The 23,449-nt window shown below is 46.2% G+C and overlaps 1 long non-coding RNA gene across 1 annotated transcript; it reads right to left on the bottom strand.

Moving 5' to 3' along the window:
• Positions 1–4,288: 4,288 nt before the first annotated feature.
• Positions 4,289–7,913, bottom strand: LOC119390166 (uncharacterized). Its single transcript, XR_005183237.2, has 3 exons — positions 7,787–7,913; positions 6,926–6,953; positions 4,289–4,454 (listed from the first exon to the last, which is right to left on the bottom strand). It is a non-coding gene; the product is annotated as an uncharacterized LOC119390166 (long non-coding RNA).
• Positions 7,914–23,449: the final 15,536 nt, after the last annotated feature.

Consider the following 23,449-nt stretch of genomic DNA (forward strand, 5'->3'; position numbering starts at 1 on the left):
AATACAAGACCTAGAAGACGAAAACAAGATAGAAAGCAGTAATAATAGGTTTGTGAGGAGAATGGCCACACTCAATCAACAGAGGGCAAGAAAATTAGTTATTAAAGAACAGGCCAACATAGGTGGCCTCAGAATAAAAACATAAGAATGTAGGATAGCGCTTTAGAACAAATGCAATCCTTTAGAACAAGAAGGAAGTCAAGAAATATAGGATATGAGCGAAACAATAACTACAATCATTCCTGATGCCGCACATAGAAGTGGAGGCAAATTACCAGAAGAACTGAGCATGCCCTATCAAACCACTAAATACCTAATAAAGTAACGACAGCAGATGAAAGTAACGACCAGAGAGAAAATAAAATTTGCTTATCTTTCAAAACTGATCAACAAACGTACTCAGCGAGGTACGTAACTGTAGCGTCAAAGAGATAGATGCATCTGTAAAAAGAGGCCAGCAGCATCGAGGCAGCTAAAACTCTTTGTGGGAAGCGCCAAAATTTGATACAAGAAATGATAAGCAGGACAATATTATCAACAATTTTTATTGACGTAGTGAAGGTGGTAGACGACGTTCACTCCAAACAGTACAGTTAAAACAAACTTTTTTAATCCGAAGTATAACGTTTTTAACGTTTTAAAAGTGCCATGCGTAGCTGTCCATAATGTTATAAATATCCTGAAGGTATGTCCCACGGAACAGCGGCCGGAGAAGACGCATAACAACCGATTTGATCAAAGATGAAATAAATTTATTGTTTAAGAAACTTGTGACACTCTACATGTTATGCCTTACAGCTTCAAGTGCTCTAACCAGTTGAAAAAACGACAATAGCAGTCTCATACGCAAAACGAGAACGTGAGAGACATGAAGAACAACAGACCAATGATGCTGATGACAGCGTTCATACTTCCAGTTTCACCAAGTTCTTTTTTCACCCCACCAAAGACATTACGAACCACTATCTTTGCTTCTTTTGAAAAACAGTTGATCTTTGTCCTGTAGTGCTCTGCAGATTCATTTGACGCACCTTCAGCGGCCATCGCGAACTGGTCTTGAGCGGAAGTGCAAATTATTGGCGCAGCAAACAATTTTAAGCATTCGGGACGTCTCTAATCGTGGACGTATCACCAACGCTGATGTTGTGGCGTCATCTGCTATGTTTACATCAAACCAATTTTACGCTTCGGCACCACCTTGGTAGTCCTAGCAGCATGTAAACAAAGGAGCGATCTAAATAACACCAAAATATACCTGATACTTTGTCCTCAGCGTTATATGAGACTAAGCGATGACAGGTAATACCGCTTATTTTTTGCTGCCTGGGTAGAGAGCCAGTAAAAAGCACGAATTCGGATGAATGCGGATGGTCTGGGCTGTATGGGAGCTGCCACGTTGCTGTTCGTCATCGCGGTTAGGGAGGTTATTACGATTACCAGCTGATAATTGCTCCAATAATTCATAATTTGCGAAGTACATGCCTAACGTACTTCACATCGCTGTAGCGCGTCATGCAAGAAGCACAGCCTCTTTGTGTATGATTATTAATGAACCAGTTATGCCCGGAACTATATTATGTGCTGCGCAAGAGATCTGCCTGTGTACTCCTCGTAGCTTCGGCAGTGCTGCAAGGTAATTCTGAGCTGGAGTATAGTATTGACGCTTCTAATTGCCTGAACAAAATTAAGATAATCATCAACGTGGACCAATGTTTTTGGCAGAGGTCCGTCTAGGAATACCGGCAGATCGCGGTTAATCTTGCTGAAGAAGATTTCGCTCATTATAGGCGCGAGTCGGGAACGAATTTCTGCATCGAAAGATACGTAGGTATATATCAGGTATGATAAAATGGGGCCCATTATAGAGGCCTTTGCTGCAGATGTATGACACTTTACATAGGCTACCTTCAATGCAGTTTACGTATTATGACCAACATTCGCCGGTCCTGCCGGCGTGCATTGGAAGCTTACAAGCTCAAGCATTGAGAACATTTCTTGGGCTGTCCCGGTATATTACTACAATGGACGTTATTGTGGAAGCATGCGTAACTCTTATAGACAGCTACCTTTCATGTGAGCCCTTAAAAATATATCTCTGAATGTCAACCTGCCATGACCGTACACTTCCATTGACGATTCATACCCAGCGACCGGACAACACTTATGCAGAATGGACCTCGTGCAATGAGAACATCATTCTCTTAAACTAAGCTCTGGCAAACGTTGTAGACGTACAGTATGCACTTTGTGAAGAACTCAGGCGCAGCTCTCTATTGCCGGAATGTGCTGAAAACTGCATATATCCTCATATGAATATAAACGATTAACTTTATCTGATATATATAGTCACAGAATATGCCGCTTATATACATATACTTACTAACAGGTCTGTGTTACTAACTGCTTCACCAGGGACATTCATAATACCAAGTTTGAAGATCAGCAGACACTTCCGCCTAGACCACCAAACTACATCAGAGCTGCCTAATCAGAGCTTAAGCATCGACGCATTTTAGATCAGGACAAGTTTCGGTGAACCATCACTCCTGTGAACCCGTGACGCATTTAATGTAGTATGGTTGCGCCGTCAAACGTAATGTCTGTTCTAACTGTTTTGCTGTGGAGAGGTTGAGGTCCATATTGCCTCGGCTACTCCATATCACGACGTTATGCAGCGAAAAAAAAAAAGAATAATACTGAACGGTACTTAAACATGAACAATCCGCACACTGAAATCACTTCAAATATCATACCAATACACAGTTTGCTTGCAGCAGTTCACACTGTCATAAACTGTTCACCCGCACACCTTCCTTTTCTACTATTAGTATATGCACTAACACCTTTCATATAAATCAATCCCTGGCTGTCTATCGTAGCGGTGTATCGTTTTTCGCGTAAATGGAAGGGCCATACACTTCACAGGCACCAAATGTAGAGCTTGCTGTCGAAAATACTTAGAAGTGACAACACTTCACGTCGTAATTTTGCACAAAACTGTGGCCGTGAAACACGTGAAGCCCCTATGCAGATATTGTCTGCGCACAGACTCATTCCGGCTGCCTCTGGCTCTTTATCGCGAGTGAAATGAGGGTTACTATGTTGAACATTATGTGGCAAAGCCTGCCGCCTTGAGGAACGACACTAACGACTTCATGACGACTTCTCTCTCCATCCGTCGTCGCCATGAATACGGTCCGCCACGTAAGGTAGCTCATTATCCAGTGAAGCATCCTGCCTCCAATACGTAGGTTCTCAAGTGCGTAGAGGACGGCGCCATGCTAAACGTTATCATATGCGCCTTTGACATATAAAAAGAGTGCTCCTGACAATCGTCACCTGAAGTTAGGGGCGCTTGCCGGTCGCTTGCTGAAAGTGCGCCAGAAACTCCAGCTACAGTTATTTTACAGCAGTTTTCTGCAAACGCTACGTGGCTGCTATGCTGCACAACCACCACAGCTCGAAAAGGGTACTTCACTTCAGGGGGAAGACGAAAACTGCGGATTACGTCCCACATTTTGCAAATGATGGGAAGCATTTACTAAAAAGAAGGATGTGAATTAGTTGAATGATGATAGACTGCACCAAAGCAGGCACGCAATCCCCTATATATATATATATATATATATATATATATATATATATATATATATATATATATATATATATATATGGTGTTTTTTTTAAAGCAGGCTCGAGCGAGGAGTCCGCTGGGACTGCTGTCGCGACCTTGTCTAACTGCACCCTTTTGTCCATTGATTTAGGCCGGACGCAGCTTTCATGTAATGAATAGCCAATATTTAGCTACGTTAAAGCATGAGGTTTAGTTTTACAGGTGTGGACACTTCTATGGACTGCATGGCTATATGTTAATATTTCAAATAATATGCCTTATTTCCTAGTCGTTAGCGGGAGCACTCAGGTATACATCTCTCACTGTAGTCTTGCGACCGTTAATTGTCTGCTGCCTACTGAACAAAAGGACTGATAACTCGCGCAACATATGGGAATTAACATGTCTGCACCCGGAAATTGCACCTTCAGAATACTACAAACTCTTTCGAAAAGTACACCGCTCATGTTAAAACAACATTACTGCCCGATTTTCGCCAGGTGACTAAGTGGACCTGTAGCCGGCGTCATGAATATAACTTATACTCCTGGGGGCTTGCAGCGGAACTGAATTGGACTTTAAAGATATGCAAATTAGTTTTCCCCTGCCGGTGGTGTTGGTGTGTTTTCAATTGAAGATTGTTGGTAATATCTGTGATGTGAACAAACAAGTCTGTTTTTCAAATGGAAAGTACATTTATTAAATTTTTCTCGCTCGCAGAACCCTTCTTCTTCTACTTGTTTTCATCCACCAGGGCCCGAGCCTCCACTGCAGCTGCAGTGTCAGCCGCAGCTGCGGCAGCCGCCTTATCCGTCATCTCGATAACCCCGCCTCTGGAACCCTGGGAGGAAAGGTAAAAGGCAAATGTCATTTTCATCTGTCGAGCAATAAGATTGCGATCTCTTTCGCTTAAGCACAAAGTAAAAAAAGAACATGTGTGCGGTTTATAAATTACTTGGTGGATAGCCTTCTGATTGCTTCCTGAAGGCAAGTCAACACTTTTCAATTATTATTTGCCATGCGTGAACATAACTAAGGAAAAGTGTTGATAACCACGAAACCCTATTTCCATCAAAGTTCTTTCTTTCTCTCTCATTAAACACGTGTCTATGTGAAGGCCGATGATTTTTGCTCCGCTTTGCGAGGGACATCTGTTCACTCCGTTTTCCCAAACTATATATTATATTCGTGTACTCCTGAAGCAATAACGTGGTCTACAGCAGGTAAGATATAATTTTTGGTCATGCTTTTACAGGTATCTTGTTAAACCGCAATGAAGTTTCATTTATGGTGGCCTTTAAATAACGTTTTCTCATAAAGAAAAGTAGTTAAAGCCCTCGATATAAAGGAAGTGCCCATCGCGAAAGAAAAAAAGAACAACATATTTAAGCTCTGTTTGGCGATTAGCTCATCTACTACGAGAGTAGTAATCCGCTCATTTAGAGGGTATCTTCGTTTTCTTTAATACAAATGAAGATATATTCTTAGAGATCAGCGAAAGAAAAAATTTATTTAAATGTCTTACCTGAAATATTTTGTACGGCACACTGCCACTACACCTGTACTTGCTATCCCGCTGCAGCTAGTACGACGCCACAGGTTGCGCACAGTTCGTGCTTCTGCCTTTACATACCGTTCACTAAAGTGTGCTGGTTTAACTATTCTCAGTTGCTGCATTGTTAGGAGAGGAACGTACAGGTTCACGTGGCAATTCTTTGAGCGAGCGTGGCTCATAAGTGAACGAGTATTACGCCTTCATTTTGTACCCGTACGTCTGACTCGTGATGTATAACACACAAATATACGGTTAAAAATCGATGTAACGAAACCGAATTTTGAGAAGTTCGCTATCTAACGAACGAATTTCCATTCCCATGCAAGCACGCACGCGGTTTGATGAGATCAATCCTAATTAAGAACACTAACTTCGCCACTAAACCCGCTTATGGAAGTGTTTCCGAAAACGAAGAACTTAAAAAAGCGGCGATTTTAAACTAATTTTGACACGCACGAGTTTCTTCGAGCGTGCGCTCAATTGCGATAAAACTTCTCTGCGCCCTAGTTACGGTTCTAGCTTTATTTTGACGAGGCTGAAAGCGGCGCCCATGCATGGAACAACGGATTCAGCACTTGGTAGCGCTCTTACATACCAGTTGGCGCTAGGGGCAGAGGTTTATATAATTTTTGAAGTTTTGTATTGACGGCAGCGGGTAATTTCAATGACGAAGCCGCCGCGTGAACAAATGGCGAGCTTCCAAAATTATTTTCTTCCTTATAACCAAAATTGTAATGATAAAAGTTGCCATATAAGAAGAACTGTTTATTTGCTCTTGATTGAGGTATAAGGCTGATTTTTAATTGGAGCACCACGTGGCGTAAATTGCGTCTCAGCATGGTCCAAAATGAAAATTTTTCAAATTCGTGATTTTTTTCTCGTAAGATATACAAACTTCAGTGGTTTGAAAATATTTTTGTCACAAAATATACCTTCCGTAGAGTAAGTATTGATCATTAGGATGTTCATACATAGCGCAGTATTACAAGGGGAAAAATGCAGACACAGAACATTTTGACAAAATAATTTTTGGAGGCATATATGGTAGAAAAGTTGAAGTAATATAACTGAGACCGGAACACCTTATCCAGACGCTTTTGATTAATATGTGAACAACATTTTGCATTGAAACACGGAACGGGATTCTCAGAATTATTTCTGAAACAAACACCAGTCAGACGCCATTCTGCGAAATTCAGAAAGCTCCCACGTGACCGAATTTTTTTTTTGTCTCCGAAATATTCTAACACTTTACTGTTTTCAATGCAATAAGTCAGTACAAATTTTTCGGTCACGTTTGAAATGGTCGCCAAAATGACTGGGACGTTTCGCGTGGAGTGAACCATATGAGAAATGTTAGCTGGTAGTCGAAAGGAGTTTGCTTATTGAAAGTGCTCCCTAGGAATTGAAGGACTGATGAAAGATTAGTGCCACGAAATCACTTCACTTGGTTTTTGCTTCACTGCATCGCAACAAACCTGAGAGAATATTTGGTAAAAAGGTTTATCGATTCGGTGAACTCGGCTGCGAGCCTTAGAATTTTTATCTCACAATATTTATGCAGTACGCGTAGCCAGCCGTTTATCACCACCGAGCAATTATTCCCCCTAGTCGTAGCAAAAATATGCCGAGGTTATTAAACGTGTGCTAACAAGGCGCGAGAACTGCTGCTTAATCATTGTGGTGGTGCTCAGTTGTGCATACAGGGAACCAAATTATTTAAAAAGTAAGAGCGTTGTTACCCATTCGACACTTACCCCTCTCGGTGCAAACGCCACTTCACTCCTGAAAGATAAATGCACGCTCAGACATTATAATTGTACACCAGTAATTTTTATTATAGCCTGCTGGGCCAGAGTGGATGTGTGGAACTAGATCACAATAAAAATGTAAGAAGGTAGACTAAATGTTCTGCAGCTCGCAATGTACGCAGCATACGGCGGCGCTGTTGTAGACAGACAGCGGTTTCGGGCTTTTTATAATGGACAGTTATTCACGGCTATCAAAAGTTTTTAAATCGAGCTTAGTAAAACATTATAAATTGAGCAGTTAAGGTACAATACAGCTGTGGATAGAGCTATTTATAGAGCGCAGATCGAAATTCAATTGTGTGGTTTGTCGACTAATTCACCCTCGCGCTGCCAACTGCTAGTTTCCTGCTTAGCTCACTTGGTAGAATGACCGCCCTGGAAAAGCGTTGGTTGTGGGTTCGATCCCCGAAACAGGAGGAATTTTTCGGCAACCAAGAAGCTTTCTTTTTGAGAAATCCATAGAGGATTTCCTTGCGGCTTCGTGCTAAAAAAAACGGGTGGTTGTCAATTTCTCTTTCCCCAAAAAATGAAGACTCGTCCTGGCCTTGAGGAATTTTCCTGCTGTGTTCACACGACACTCGGACATGCCGCTCGTGCATATATTTTGTCATGGCGTAGTCTGAAAACATCGCCTGGTGCTATAGATGCCGCCATGTACGGCTCTTCAAAAAAATGCAGGAAGTAGCACTCCCCTGTTTTTCCATCTACATCAGAGTTCCTATTCTCTTTACTCTCTTCTTATTCTCACTGAATGTAAATCCCTACCATTTCATATAAATATCGTGAATGGCTCAGAAACATACTTACACGAGCAATAAACAAAATGCCAACAAAACGAAGGCACAGCAATTCTTGTATGCAAACATGGCGAGCTCAAGCTGACCTGTGTCTCAACCGCAGTTCAGACTCTATGTTTCAGCAGAATCTCAGTAGCCTTATATACAAATGGTTAACTGCAAACACTAATGCAAATTGTTATGCAAGGTGACTTTGCAAAATGACATTGCTGGCAGCGCAAGGCCAACACTTCTTTCTCCTGGTGGCAAACAATAGCTGCGTGTCACAAATTACACACGAAAAATTTCGCTTCTGTCTACAGAACCAGAACAATGGTTTCCGAGACATAACACACTGCGCAAGCAACATAATCACAGTTAAAAATAACTACATCTGTAATAGCACTTAGGCTTCTCAACAAAATAATTGATCGAAAGCCATGAATGCCGACATATTACTGGTGCTCTTATAATTATTGCACTCATTTCAATTAAATGAGTAAAATTATTGCAAATTATTGGGGATTACGCCTCACTTTTAAAATTTTTATTGCCGCAGATGCCGAGCATTTCTTTTGGCTAATCTCATCCATGATGTAACGTAAGGCCTTTCAGGGCCAGCATAGACGAGGTAGCTTTAAAGAAGAATGCTGGATTAAAATTATGTTTCAAAAGTGAAGCCACACTTCAAAGATTTTATAGTGGGCACGATTAAACGCTCCTTTAAAGTTGAGTAAGAAAACACATTTTATTACGCGCTCTAGATGTTGAAGATGGCTAATATTTCCGTAAATATGCTGCTCGACCCGCGTTCTTGTGAAATTGATATTCCTAAATGACCTAAACGTCTTGGCGATATTAGCAGAGATAACATCTTCAATTCTCCTATTACTTTCCTCTAGACGTTCCCACTGATGTTTGCTTATGAACCCAGCGTAATTGTGAAACGAGTAGAATCACGTAATCTGTAAGCGGGCGCAAGACGCGAGGGAAAAAAAAAACAGTTTATTAAAAAAATAGAACGCGAATCACGTGGGAGGAAGCCCTAGTCTGCGGTCCCTATTGTCACGTGGTCGTGACGGTGAAGAAGACTCCAGCAAAAGTCGGAAATACTTAGGTCTTTATTTGGCCGATCTTGTGGCCGGGAAATGGAAAGTCAAACTGCAAGTAAGGCACGCGGTATACTGATATCAGCGAACAGAGCGTCGGCCGTCGATAATCTGAAATGCAGTAAGGCGCAGCGGCGTTTATACATGCGGCATCGAACATTCGACCCTTATCGCTGGTGGCCGCGTTATTTCGAGAATAATCTCAAATGTTCGCGCTTGCGCGCTCAAGCCTATGAGAAGACTCTAAGATAATCGGAAGGTTCCCAGTCGTTAGGGAGCGGCTAGCGCATGGTGGCGGCTACGCGTGCAGCGGACTAGTTACATAAAAGTGACAAAAAGAAGCGTGCGTGGCGTGATGATCTCGGCGACGACACTGGCCCGTGGTACCAAGGCATGGTGGTCCTCGGAAGGCCCATCGCAGAGGGCATCGTCATACGCCTCTTTGGTACGGAAGAGGCACAGGATGACTGGAAGGGGAGAAAATAATTTTGTGGCGCACTCGACCGTGACATGTAACTGCGTTGGGGAAATGCCCCAGCACGTAGTACGCAGTGTCGGCCCGCCCTGGCTTCGTGATCGCTAGTAAGGAACGGCTGATCTTTGGACTCCAGCAATTCAGGTGCAAAGCACTTTTTCGAAATCTCTGCACAAAGTATCATGAATTTTTTTAGCTTCTTGCAATGCGTTGCCAGTTCTCGTGATACCTCTCTGGATCTTTAACATGTCTCGACAGATCGTTGGTCGCCATGAAATTCGTAATAAACGGAACACTCTATTCAGTTTATATTCTTTCAGTTGAAACTGTTTCAGTGGGCTGAAAAGCAAGGCTATTTCGTATGGATGGATAACTAAAGTACATGACGAGACGCTAGCGAACGTCAGTAACACGATGAAAATGGCGTGGGTCGGCGCGACCAAGTACGTTGTGGTTAAACTATGCCGTTGACGGGTGCAATTCAGCTTAGCTAGCTTCCCAACTGGACTGCTTCGCAGAAAGCTGGCCTCGTTAATGCCTGAGGCCTGTGGGAATATTCATAACTAGCCGTAGTCTCGCGCGCATGTTGTGCAACTTTTGTCGCGAACAGAAAACTTTTGTGTCTCAGCGGGATAGGTCACACCAGCGGCCGCTGAGCTACTTTCATTATTTCCAAGTAAACGTGAAGAGGGCATAATGACACGTCGCATGCCGTCAAGTCAATAATTACAATATGTACACATATCTTAACTATCTGTGCAGATAAATCAATCAAGCAATCAATCATTCAGTTTACTGATGCGTCACTGTGCATCAACTGTTTCCCACGTTCTGGAAACAACGGCTCAGTAAACAACAAAAGCTTATCGATTATCCTTATCGTATAAACATACGTTACCTCGAGGGGTGCCGTTGCTTTGAGAAAGAATATATCTCCTTTAATGGTTATTTTTGTGCGGTGCACTTCCTTGATGGGTTACAACAGTAAAGCAAAAGTCGGCCAGCAGAACTCTGTCTCGCTTGCCTAAATGCTCGTTCTGGCAATCGAGACCCATCACTCGCGCGGCTGACTGCCGTCACTGTGCAGGAAGCATAACAAAAGTTTTAATGATGTCATACCGCACTAAGCGACGTGCTTAGTGCGGTGACTAGAGCACAACCGCACCGGGTAAGCCTAGAGAGTATCAGCTGCGAACCCTCATTCGTTCATTTCTTCCAGCGTATTGGCGAACCAGCCAAGCTTGCTGGCATTCTGCAAAGTGCTTCTCGTCGTCACGCGAACCAGTGACAACGGCATTTTAGTTTGTTCACACATTTCTTTGCGTTTAAACGTGAAAGGCCGGATAGGTGGAGCCATCTGACGGCGCTAAGATAAACCAGGCAAGCACAGAACAGTTATTGCAAGAACCTAATGTATTCTGCTTCGCTGCTGGTGTAAATTCTCGGCAGCGGAGTACTTGCGAATGTGTTGCCTTTTTTAACAGTCTTCCGTCAAGGAAACTCATCGGAAACGATGAAACGCATCTAAAGTTCTGTATTACAAAATTTGAGCTAGTGTCGAAAGCGTGAGGTCGTTTGCTCGCAAGTGCGTGCGAGAGCAGACGATGCGGCGCTGTGTGCGTCACTGCTTTGTGGGCCCACGTTGCCATGCTTCCTGCACAGAGAGACCTAGGAAGCATGACTATATCTAGTAGAATCCGAAACTGAAAATCGGTGAAATAAATAATGTGATATCAAATTACCTAATGAGAGTATGTGTACCTTCAAACGTGTATCATACTTCCTGTAGCAAGAAGAAGCGCTTGAATCGAAAAACTTACAAGCCACGCATTTAGTGTGCCAAACCCTTAAAGAAGCATGATTATGGCTTCGCAGGCTTTTCACGATAAAGGCGGCCGAAGGCCATTCAGAGAGCTCTTCCCACCTTAGCTCCTGGAAACCCAGGGACCACAAGCAGACTTTGTGAGAAGCCCGTGGGCGCTTAATTTTCATCATTTTTTCACCCATTGTGAAGCACGCTGACATTTGGACTCGATCGAAGGATATCAGGCGCTGCGATAAAGCTTTGAAACCACCCCCCTTATTCGAGAACTCTAGGCAGGCCTACGTCTTCTCGTACGGGGAAGGCAAACCTTCTCGAGTACCGAGAAGGTTTGCCTGGCCGCTTTGCAGGGCCGTTATGAAATTTCGTTCATATTTGTACGGCCATTAATTCAAGGTTCTCAGCGATCATTTCATTCACTGTTTGACTAACCTGAAAGACCCATCCGGCCGTATGACGCGCGAGAGTCTTACACTTCAAGAGTTTGACGTGACCACTATTTCTAAATTACTGAAAATGCACACTGACGCCGACACTCTCTCGCGGTCTCCCGTCGAGATCGCTGCTTCTGATTACTAAGATATGGACTTTGAGTTCTTTGGAGTCGTCATGCAGCCCGTGTCGCGATCCTCTGGAGTTCTAGAGCATCGTGACCACCAGAGCTGCTTCCAATCACTGATGTCTTAGAAGGCTGAAGTAAGGATGTGCCGCGACGTTTTGCCAGAGGAATACCCTCGTTTTGCTTGCGAAACGATGTTCTCTACGACAACTTTTCTGCCACTGGCAGCGCATAGTTGCTCGTCGTGCTTGCATCTCGTTGAGAAGAAATTCTGAAAACATGTCCCCTCCGATCATCTAGGCTTTACCAGTACATTGTCTTGGCTGCGATGCAATTACTGTTGGACAATGTTATCCGCTGATGTAAAACATAACCTGCAGCCTTATGTCGACTGCGAAAGACGCAAAGCACCCCACGGCAAGCTAGCATATCTCTTACATCCAGTTGAGGTTCGAGAAAAGTCAAACGCCCACACTGGAATATATGTTTTTGGCCATTTGCAAATATTACTGCGGAGAACGGATGAATTATTGTCGCCACCGATTACCTGTCATGCTACGCGGAGTCTAAACCTATACAGCGAGACACAGTAGCAGAAGCGGCCAAGTTTTTCGTACAGGAACGTCGTCCTTAGGCATGGTCTCGCAACAGTAGTAATCAAAAGCAGAGGAACGGCCTTCACGGCTGAACTTCTTGACTAAATTCTAAGACTCATTGGTAGAACCTACAAGAAAACAGCCATATATGGTCCCCAGATCCTGCACGTCGCCATTGAACATGAAAAGTGGAATGACATTACAAAGAGCTCTGCATAATTCTTCATCGTCATCACGCACAGCATCAACAAAATGCGCATAATGCCTTACATGCGTTTAGCAGGTACCACGGCTGTCTGTAGAATTCTGTGACTGTGCTGCGCTTTCCGCGCAGGCCTGGCGTTTTAGATGCCTCATCAAACGCGGAAATTGTCCGTCGGCTTCAACGTCCGATGGCGTCGGGCACAGCGCGAGTGGCGCAGAAAGTCATTATGACGGGATGACGTCACCATATGACGTCACAGATCGCAAACATTTGTGACGTCACAGATCGCAAACATTTGTGACGTCACCATGACGCCACAAATTGGGGTGTGACGTCATGTGAATTAACGTCACATGATGTCGACATCCATGACATCGTAGCTTGGTGAAAGGTGTGCCGTTCACGGAGGCAGTGCAAAACCACGTGGGGTACTTCCGATCCTGGATGCAATGGAAAGCCACGCTAGGTACACAAACTTTTGAAGGGTGCCAGGGCAGGTTCAATACATTTACTCAAAAGAAGAAGAAGAAGATGGCTTTCGCCTTTGAGTCGTCTTAGGTGAATGCACAAAGGACCCTGCGAGTTTTTCCTACAGACGCCGAAGAACTTAGCATGCCAAGAAGCAAGACAGCTGGTCCGCGTGCGCATCCGCCATCGGCAACATAAAGATGCAAAACGGTACGATCCTGGACACAAGTTCCCTATCTACACTTCCAGCGACAAAGTATGGGTTCGGATTCGAATACGTGAACGGGGACTTTCTGCAAAACTGCTAAAGTAATACTTTCGGCCATAGAGAGTGACCCGACAGTTGGAAGACGTGAACTATGAAGCCATTCCCGTCAGCCAAAGTAATTCCGGTTGCCGGAAGCGCTCACCCGAAAATTTGCATGTTGTGCGTATGAGACCATACCTGTCTAGCTAACCCTCTTTTGTTGTGTGCTAGGTAAAAAATTGTCCGCGTATCTGCGTGCTTCGCTACAAATGTCGTTTAAAGACAATAGAAGAGGCACTGCGTGAGATATGGACGCCATCTGGCAATACGTCGGGAAACATGAGTGCTGTGTTGCGGGCTGGTAGTCCCGGCGCAGCAGCAGGCGAAGACCGGCGGCGACCAACGCGACCGGCGGGGACGCCAGCCAGCCCGAACACGCGGTTTGGCGCCAAGCGCCGAAGCAGAAGAAGCGTCCGCACTCAACGAGTACTCTCCACACACTCTTTTATTTACACGTCGCCTGGGTAAAACAGAAACGCCAGAGCGGAGCTCCATGGCATTCGTACAGTGCAATACAGAACCGAAACCGAAACACAACAATGAGCTCGTGCAGAGGGCACGGAGGAAGGTAAGTTTCAGCGCAGTCGCATTTTCAGCGCAGCTTAAGAAACTAGGGTCTTTCCATTTACGTATGTATGCATTTTCTATTAAACGAACAAAACACCTAATACTTACCTAGTGATGTTGCGCCTCAGATGTGCGTAATGTTTGCTTTTTGATCGACAATGTACACAAGTATGAACCTAGTCAACTGTTAAAGATGGCTGGCCCTTGGGCAAGTGGTTCAACTTTGGCCGAGTGGCTGAATCGAGTGACGTGCCGACGAACAGAAAGACAGACAGACGGACCAAAATTTCTCCGTTTAAGTATCCCAAGAAAGACTATCGTCTTTAATACAGGTGCGCTTCGCAAAGTATAGCGCCTTGGTTGAGCATTGGAACGATGATCCTTTTGGAGGGAGGTAGATGCCGCGTTCATACTGCGAAAAAGAAAACTCAAGTAACACATAAGCGCTTTACAAAAGGCAAAATAGAAAAATAAGAGGAAGTCTCTAGCTTGCAAATCAGTTCTGCGGAAACCCGCAAGGTGGCGGAAGGGTTAAGAAAGGGAAAATAGACAACCACCCATTTGTAGCACGAAGCCACAAGGAAATCCATACGGATTTCTCAGAAAGAAAGCCTCTTAGTTGCCGAAAAATTCGTCCTGGTCCGGGGATCGAACCCGGGACCAACGCCTATCCGGGGCGGTCGCTCTACCATTTGGTAGAGCGACCGCCCCGGATAGGCGTTGGTCCCGGGTTCGATCCCCGGACCAGGACGAATTTTTCGGCAACTAAGAGGCTTTCTTTCTGAGAAATCCGTATGGATTTCCTTGTGGCTTCGTGCTACAAATGGGTGGTTGTCTATTTTCCCTTTCTTAACCCTTCCGCCACCTTGCGGGTTTCCGCAGAACTGATTTGCAATATGTATCCAGTTGCTTCGAGTTGTCGATGGATTCGCCCTCGCGCTGCCAATTGCTAGCTTCCTGGTTAGCTCATTTGGTAGAGCGACCGCCCCGGATAGGCGTTGGTCCCGGGTTCGATCCCCGGACCAGGACGAATTTTTCGGCAACTAAGAGGCTTTCTTTCTGAGAAATCCGTATGGATTTCCTTGTGGCTTCGTGCTACAAATGGGTGGTTGTCTATTTTCCCTTTCTTAAGTCTCTAGCTTGCACTAATACAGTAAAAAGGCGACCTAATGCTGTTCCTGCGAATCGGTGAGTGCGTTACGTTTTCTGCTTTTTACGTTGCGACGATATCGAAGCGCCGAAAGGAGATGGTATGCTTCCATGTGGAAAAGTTGGCTTCCTTGCTAGTCACAACGTACGTAACCGAAATGATAGTTTTGCAAGCAGCAGCAAAGATATTTTTGATCAGCTTTGTTTGTTGTAACCGTTTACGATACGCGCAAAAATAGGCTTTCAAAGATTGTTGAAAACGGATGTGACTCAGGATAGTTCTCCTTAAAGAAAACTCCCAAATGTGGAGAAACCTGACATGTGAAAAGTGAAAAGAAGGAGCAGAGAGTTGTAGAAAATCTGCGATGCTTCACCAACAAGGACTTAATAGTGAAAGCACAGAAGCTGCAAGTCATTGATGAAGCGAGTCCAGCAGCACACTGAGTGCCAGCGTACTTGGTTGTATTGCACAACAATGCGACCAAAAAATCAACGCTACTGACAGTGAAAAGCCACGTAGCTCCAATCAGAGCTAAGATTACGAAGATGTTAGCTTATCGCAGTCGTGGTAGGATGAAGACTCAGTGACTCATCAGAAGTCACTGCATTGAAAGAATTCAAAAAAGCAACATTTCGGACCGACTCAATGATTGCACTTCATAGTATCAAGGAGACAAGAAGAGTGGATCCATCTTTTACCAGCATAATCGCAGAAGTACGAGAAGAAACAGTTGAAACCAGCTGGTGATTGATTCATGGTGGAGACAATCCGGCTGCCCTACTAACAAGTTGAATAAGTGCAAAGGCGCTAATGATCTGAGAGTTGTGGTGGTGCGGACCCGAGTGAGCAACATCAGTGCAGCCGGAATGAGCAATCGAGCGGCATTCGCACGAATCCACAGATGGACGATCAACCAGAAGCACAGTGTCATAAGAGCACGGAGACAGAAACTGAACACATCCTGGACATTGAATATAATTCACCATGTAGGTGGTTTCTTTGAGTGACAGCATGGGCGCTCAGATTCATAGACAACGCAAGAAAACAACATCACAAGGGACCGTTAACGCAAAAACAGAATATAGCTGCACATACCTGTGGGATATGACAAACACGAGTGCTACTCAGGCAATCAAGTGAATATGCTAATTCACGCGTTGAATTATGTCAAATGAATAGACGCCAAGCCTACCACACGACGACATACTCATAAGACAGATGAATGTTTTTACGGAACTAAAAAGATATACAGGGCAGGCTACTACCTTTCTAAGATTGTTAAGACCTTAGAACCTAGTGGGAACCATAGCCATGTGGATTGAACCTCTAAGCCCATGTGGCTACGTGCAGGCGCCATGCAACGGAGTTTTCGAAAAACCACAACAGCGCAAGAAACCACAGCCTTGACAGCACACGTAGCCAAATTGGGTCCGCCCTAGACTAGAAGCGACCGCGACTCTTACGTCTAACCCCATCAAGACCGTGCACGCTTGGCAGGATCATCCTCGCAGCATCGATGTGAAGCACGAGTCTCACCCTTCTTCACTGCTGCTCACTGCGCTGCTGCTCTTCTCCTTCGCTGTTGCTCACGCGAACGGCCTAAATACGAACTGGATTCTCCGTTCGCACACTCACGTGCTTTTCATTATTCTTTACTTCTACAAACGCCGCAAAGACGAAGCCTACGAAGTAGACACGCTTACGTGCTTTCTTTTAAAGACGATAGTCTTTCTTGGGGAACTTAAACGCAGAAATTTTGGTCTTTCTGTCTGTCTGTCTTTCTGTTTGTCGGCACGTCCCTCGATTCAGCCACTCGGCCAAAGTTGAACCACTTGCCCAAGGGCCAGCCGTCTTGAACTGGTACGGCTGTTCATAATTGTGAACGTTGTCGATCAAAAAGTAAATATCATGCATATCTGAGGTGCAACATCACTAGGTAAGTATTAGGTGGCGTGTTCCTTTAATAGAAATTGCATACATAAGTAATTTTAAGGACCCTAGTTTCTTAAGCTCCGCTGAAAATGCATAAGAATGGAAGCTTGAGCGAATTGGTATGCGTTCATCTTTGTTGAAACAGCGCTCACTAGACGACGACGAAGTAAAAGAAGGCACAGGACAGGCGCTGCCTGTCGTGTGCCTTCTTTTACTTCGTCGTCGTCTAGTGAGCGCTGTTTCAACAAAGCTGAAAATGCGACTGCGCTGAAATTTGCCTTCCTCCGTGCCCTTTGCACGAGCTCATTGTTGTGTTTCGGTTTCGGTTCTGTATTGCACTGTACGAATGCCATGGGTTGGTGTGTTGAAAAACTTTAGTTTTGAGAAGGCCAAGAAGGTGAAAAAAATATTTAAAAAATGAAAAAGCAGCGTTGTGGGTGGCCTTCAGGCTGCCGGTTGTGGGCGCCGCTCTGGCGTTCCTGTTTTACCCAGGCGACGTGTAAATAAAAGAGTGTGTGGAGAGTACTCGTTGAGTGCGGACGTTTCTCTGCTTCAGCGCTTCGCGCCAAACCGCGTTTTCGGGCTCGCTGGCGTCCCCGCCGGTCGCGTTGGTCACCGCCGGTCTTCGCCTGCTGCTGCGCCGGGACTACCAGCACGCAACACAGCACTCATGTTTCCCGACGTATTGCCATATAGCGTCCATATCTCACACAGCGCCTCTTCTATCGTCCTTACACGACATTTGCAGCGAAGCACGCAGATACGCGGCCAATTTTTTCACAGCGGACATAGATACAAATAACTTTAATCAAAGCTCCTGAGAGTTTGTGGGACAGGCAAAAGGTCCCGCCTAGGTGACGTTCAGGAGTTCTTGGATCCTGGAGGCTTCCTCCGCCCGCTGGACAGCCCAAAGTTGATCGTCAAGGGCAGAGCTATGCAACACAGTGTCCCAGCGCGTGCGGAGGAGCTGTTAACATTTTCGTTGTGCCCTGCTGAGCCCACAGAAAACCATCATCATGAACCGATGCGCGCTGTCGTCCTCCTCGTCATCATCTTCTGCTTTACTCCCAGAACAGGTGCGCCGATTTGTCCGGCAAGGGAAGAAAAACCTCTGATGGGCGAGAGAACGAGTACAGAGAGAGAGAGAGAAAGTGAAATAAAGATACAGAAAAAAAGATATACGAACAAAGAGAAAGAGGGATTCTAATTAAGGCAGTAGAGATAGAAAGGAAAGGCAGATCCCACGCTTTGTGGGAATTGGTTTCATGCGAAGCAGTCAGCGAGTAGTTGTCTATGTTGTATTTTCTGGGTGGAGCGAAGCATTACGAGGTGGATCAATGTAATGTTGTAAGCTTAGTAGTTTTGTGCAAATCGGGGCCTTACCAGGCACGTCGACTACACTGGTGATTAAAGAGTAACTGAAGGTTTGACGTAACGTAATTTTGCATCCATCGTGTCACCGTTAACCGGGCTTCTTCGCGGCGACGTGGACCTCTCCTCCTGGTCCACTGCATGTGACGTCACCTTCGCTACAATGTGACGCCTGCTCACCTCCCCACATGTTCTTCGCCACTTCGATACCGCGGCTCCTACCGAAGTACATAGACCCCAGGGGGGTCGGGCTTGGCGCTGTCCTCGCTCAACGAAAGCCCGGCTATTCAGAATACGTCGTAGCCTACGCTGGTCACACGCTGACGAAAGCCAAAACTAACTATAGCGTGACTGAAAAAGAGTGTCTGGCTCTAGTGTGGGGGCTTCGAAAGTTCTGGGCGTGCTTATACGATCGCCCGTTCGATCTAGTAACCGATGACCACGCGCTTTGCTGGCTCGCCACGTTGAAAGACCCTTCTGGCCGCCTAGCGCAATGGGCACCCCGCATTCAGGAGTACGACATTTGCGTTGTATACCGCTGCGGACTGAAGCACTCTGACGCTGACGCCGTCTCCCGCTCCCCTTTACCTCCAGATCCAGCGTGCGGAAACACTTGCGGCCACCCCTTGTCATCTCTCGATCTCGACTCCATTGCCACCGAACAACGTTGTGACCCGCGGATCCCATCTCTTCGCGATTTTCTTTCTGGCGCATCCACCCTTCCTGTATCTCGATCCCTCCGACGTCGTGCTTACCATTTCACCATCCGCGATCAACTGCTTCATCGTCGCAACTGCCCTGCCGACGGCCACCGGGGGTACTGGTCATTCCAGGGAGCTTGAGATCGCAAGTATGTATTCACGACAATCCGCAATGTGACCACGGCGGGGTGTTCAGGACATACGAACGCCTACGCCATCGCTATTACAGGTGCGGCCTGTGCAATTTAATGCGGAAATTCATGCAGTGCTGTCCTGGCTGCCAACGACGCAAAGCAACACCTTTACGTGCGACTGCCGCATTGCAGCCGATTTCATGCCCTGCCAAGCCATTTAATCGCGTCGGCGTTGACCTCTACGGTCTCCTTCTAATGACCCCAGATCGCCATCGGTGGATTATAGTGACTGTCGACCACCTGACGTGCCACGCCAAAACTGCCGCTTTGCCGATCGCTACCGCTAGGAATGTCGCCTCTTACATTTTACGTCGCTTTATTTTTCGACATTGCGCCCCTCGAGAGCTCCTTAGTGACAGAGGCCGCGCTTTCCTCTCCGCGGTCGTCGAAGCTCTGCTCTCGAAATGCCACATTATTCATCGGACAACCACAGCATACCACCCGCAGACTAACGGGCTCACGGAACGGTTTAACCGCACGCTGGGGGATATGCGCTCGACGTACGTGGCATCCGACCATAGCAACTGGAACCGTGTTCTCCCCTATGTAACATTCGCATACAACACCGCGGTACAAACAAATACCGGATTTTCGCCTTTCTGTCTCCTTTACGAATGCAAGCCTTAACATACTGTCGACACTCTACTTCCGTTCTGGTGCTTCCGAGTGTCCAGCTGCCTCCGAGGCTGCACGACAAGCCGAAGAGTGCCGCCAGCTCGCCCGCACGTTTACCTCGCAAGAGCAGCAACGCCAGAAAGAAAACCACAGCACCTCACTTCCAGACCCTGGCTATGTCCCAGGGTCTCTCGTATGGCTATCTGTCCCATACCAAACTCCGGTACTCTTTTCGAAGCTTGTTCTTAGGTCGCTAGGATGGCTCCTTTTTCAGTGGGGGGCAATTGTAAAGATGCGCCTCCATCCAACAGCATCGCCAACACTCGCCCCTCCAGCTAACTCGGCTCGTGGTTCGGATCGCTCCTGTGCCTCTGGACGGTTCTTCTCGCTGCCTTGCCGCTAACAACCATTACGTCATCGAACAACCAATGAAACACTTGACAGGCCGTACTACTACTAATACTACTGCTGCTATTACAACCACCACTACACTACTTGTACTACTACTAATACTACTGCTGCTACTACAACCACCACTATACTACTTGCACTACTACTACTACTACTAATAATAATAATAATATAAATGAAATCTTCAGCTTGGTGGACCGAAGGTCACAGCCGCGTTATAAAGAGGAAGCTCGTTTATCTATCCATCCACTGTCACCGAAAAAACTCGCATGGTACCTTATGCATTCGCCTAAGATGACCCGAAGGCGAAAGCCACGTTCTCTTTTTCTCTTCTCAGGCAATTCTATTGACCTCCCCCCCCCCCCTCGCCATTGAAAGATTTCTGTAACCAGAATTGTTTTGCACTGCCTCCGGAATTGAAGACATTGCAAGCTTTCTGCATCTCACGTGCCTCCGAGATCGGTCCACCTATGACCATGTGGCGGCGCGATATGATGACATCATCACTTGGGATATTGTTATGTTATAGTGACGTCACTCTGAGTTTATGATGATGCCACAAGTTCTGGCGATCTGTGACGTCACGATGACGTCATGAGGTGATGTTATATGATGATGAATTTTTGCATCACTCGCTTTGGCGCCAACGGTCACTTCTCGTGTTTGATGAGGCATCGAAAGCTTTCGCCTTAATAACCGGAACCGATCGGCTTCGCAAAATTTAAAAGCCCCTCCAAGCAACGAACGAAGGGAGACGACGGATAGGGCTAAAATGACACCACCATCATCATCATCATCAGCCTGTCTACGCCCACTGCAGGGCAAAGGCCTCTCCCATGTTCCGCCAATTAACCCGGTCCTGTGCTTTCTGCTGCCACGTAATACCTGCAAACTTCTTAATCTCATCTACCCACCTAATTTTCTGTCTCCACCTCACGCGTTTGCCATCTCTTGGAATCCAGTCAGTTACCCTTAATGACCACCGGTTATCCTGCCGCCGTGCTGCGTGCCCGGCCCATATCCATTTCTTCTTCTTGATTTCAACTATGATGTCCTTAACCCCTGTTTGTTCCCTGACCCACTCTGCTCTCTTCCTGTCTCTTAAGGTTACACCTATCATTTTCCTTTCCATCGCTCGCTGCGTCGTCCTCAATTTAAGTTGAACCCTCTTTGTAAGCCTCCAGGTTTCTGCTCCGTAGGTAAGTACCGGTAAGGTGCAGCTGTTATATACCTTCCTCTTGACACCATTTCCCGCTAAAGGGGACCATGAGGCGATGCGAAGCCGGAGCACTTGCACGATCGCGTTCCGTTGGCGTTCTTTGGGCATGCTACCGACCTCGCGTCGTGGAACGCGAAGATGAACGCTACGCGCGTCTTGTCTTCCCTTAGCCTGGCCGTTAATTCTCACAGGGCGACCGGGGAACGCAGTCGGCAGGCGTGCGAGAGGGGGGCAGCGTAAGAGAGGGGAGAGAGGGCGAGGGGACGCGCATGCGCTGGTGCTCATCGCGGCGTTGCGCAGGAGAGAATTTCGGCATGTCTAGCCCGCGTTTCAGAGGATGAGTGGAAAGGGGGAGGAGGGAGGAACGGGGAGAGGGGGAGGGGAGAGGGAAAGTGGAGAGGGGTTGTGGAGAGGGGGAGAGGGTGAGTGGCGAGGGTATGCGCATGTGCAGTAAGAGCGGTCACGCCGCACACCACCACCACCACCGGATTGAACTCCGCCACAAGATACTTCGCATCTAAAAAACCATCCGGCACAAAGATGTGTGACGTATTATCTTTCGTCTCTGCCTTATGCTGGTGGCATGTGAATGAAGACAATTCCAGTTTTATTTAAAGAATGATTTAGTTTTCGAATCTCTCTAGGAATGTCACGCTCGAAGATGTCGCGTTGATCGTCTGCACTTTTCGCCGATCAATCACGAGCAAAAAGGGGAAATTACTGTATGTCTGATGAGGAAATCGTATTACTGCCATGCTACCCCAGGCTGCCCGAAAAAAGCCAAAAATACCCCATAAGTAGGGTAATTACCCTGCGGTTGGTAGCACTGGCGCAGACAAGCGACGCACGTCTGTAGCCTTCTGAGTCATAGAAGTACTTATGTACTTTTATTAAAGACGATAGTATTTCTTGGGGAACTTAAACGCAGAAATTTTGGTCTGTCTTTCTGTCTGTCTGTCTTTCTGTTTGTCGGCACGTCCCTCGATTCAGCCACTCGGCCAAAGTTGAACCACTTGCCCAAGGGCCAGCCGTCTTGAACTGGTACGCCTGTTCATACTTGTGAACGTTGTCGATCAAAAAGTAAATATCATGCATATCTGAGGTGCAACATCACTAGGTAAGTATTAGGTGGCGTGTTCCTTTAATAGAAAATGCATACATACGTAATTTTAAGGACCCTAGTTTCTTAAGCTGCGCTGAAAATGCATAAGAATGGAAGCTTGAGCGAGTTGGTATGCGTTCATCTTTGTTGAAACAGCGCTCACTAGACGACGACGAAGTAAAAGAAGGCACAGGACAGGCGCTGCCTGTCGTGTGCCTTCTTTTACTTCGTCGTCGTCTAGTGAGCGCTGTTTCAACAAAGCTGAAAATGCGACTGCGCTGAAATTTGCCTTCCTCCGTGCCCTTCGCACGAGCTCATTGTTGTGTTTCGGTTTCGGTTCTGTATTGCACTGTACGAATGCCATGTGTTGGTGTTGAAAAACCTTAGTTTTGAGAAGGCCAAGAAGGTGAAAAAAAATATTTAAAAAATGAAAAAGCAGCGTTGTGGGCGGCCTTCAGGCTGCCGGTTGTGGGCGCCGCTCTGGCGTTCCTGTTTTGCCCAGGCGACGTGTAAATAAAAGAGTGTGTGGAGAGTACTCGTTGAGTGCGGACGTTTCTCTGCTTCAGCGCTTCGCGCCAAACCGCGTTTTCGGGCTGGCTGGCGTTCCCGCCGGTCGCGTTGGTCACCGCCGGTCTTCGCCTGCTGCTGCGCCGGGACTACCAGCACGCAACACAGCACTCATGTTTCCCGACGTATTGTCAGATGGCGTCCATATCTCACACAGCGCCTCTTCTATCGTCTTTACACGACATTTGCAGCGAAGCACGCAGATACGCGGCCAATTTTTTGTTTTGGTTTTAAAACGGACAGGCAATACTATCAACTACAATTCACATAGACAAACACCGCCACAGATGTTAGCCAACCGTTGATGTAATGCAATTATTTACG

Source organism: Rhipicephalus sanguineus, chromosome 4, assembly GCF_013339695.2.
Source record: "Rhipicephalus sanguineus isolate Rsan-2018 chromosome 4, BIME_Rsan_1.4, whole genome shotgun sequence".
In the NCBI taxonomy this organism is placed as follows: Eukaryota; Metazoa; Arthropoda; class Arachnida; order Ixodida; family Ixodidae; genus Rhipicephalus; species Rhipicephalus sanguineus.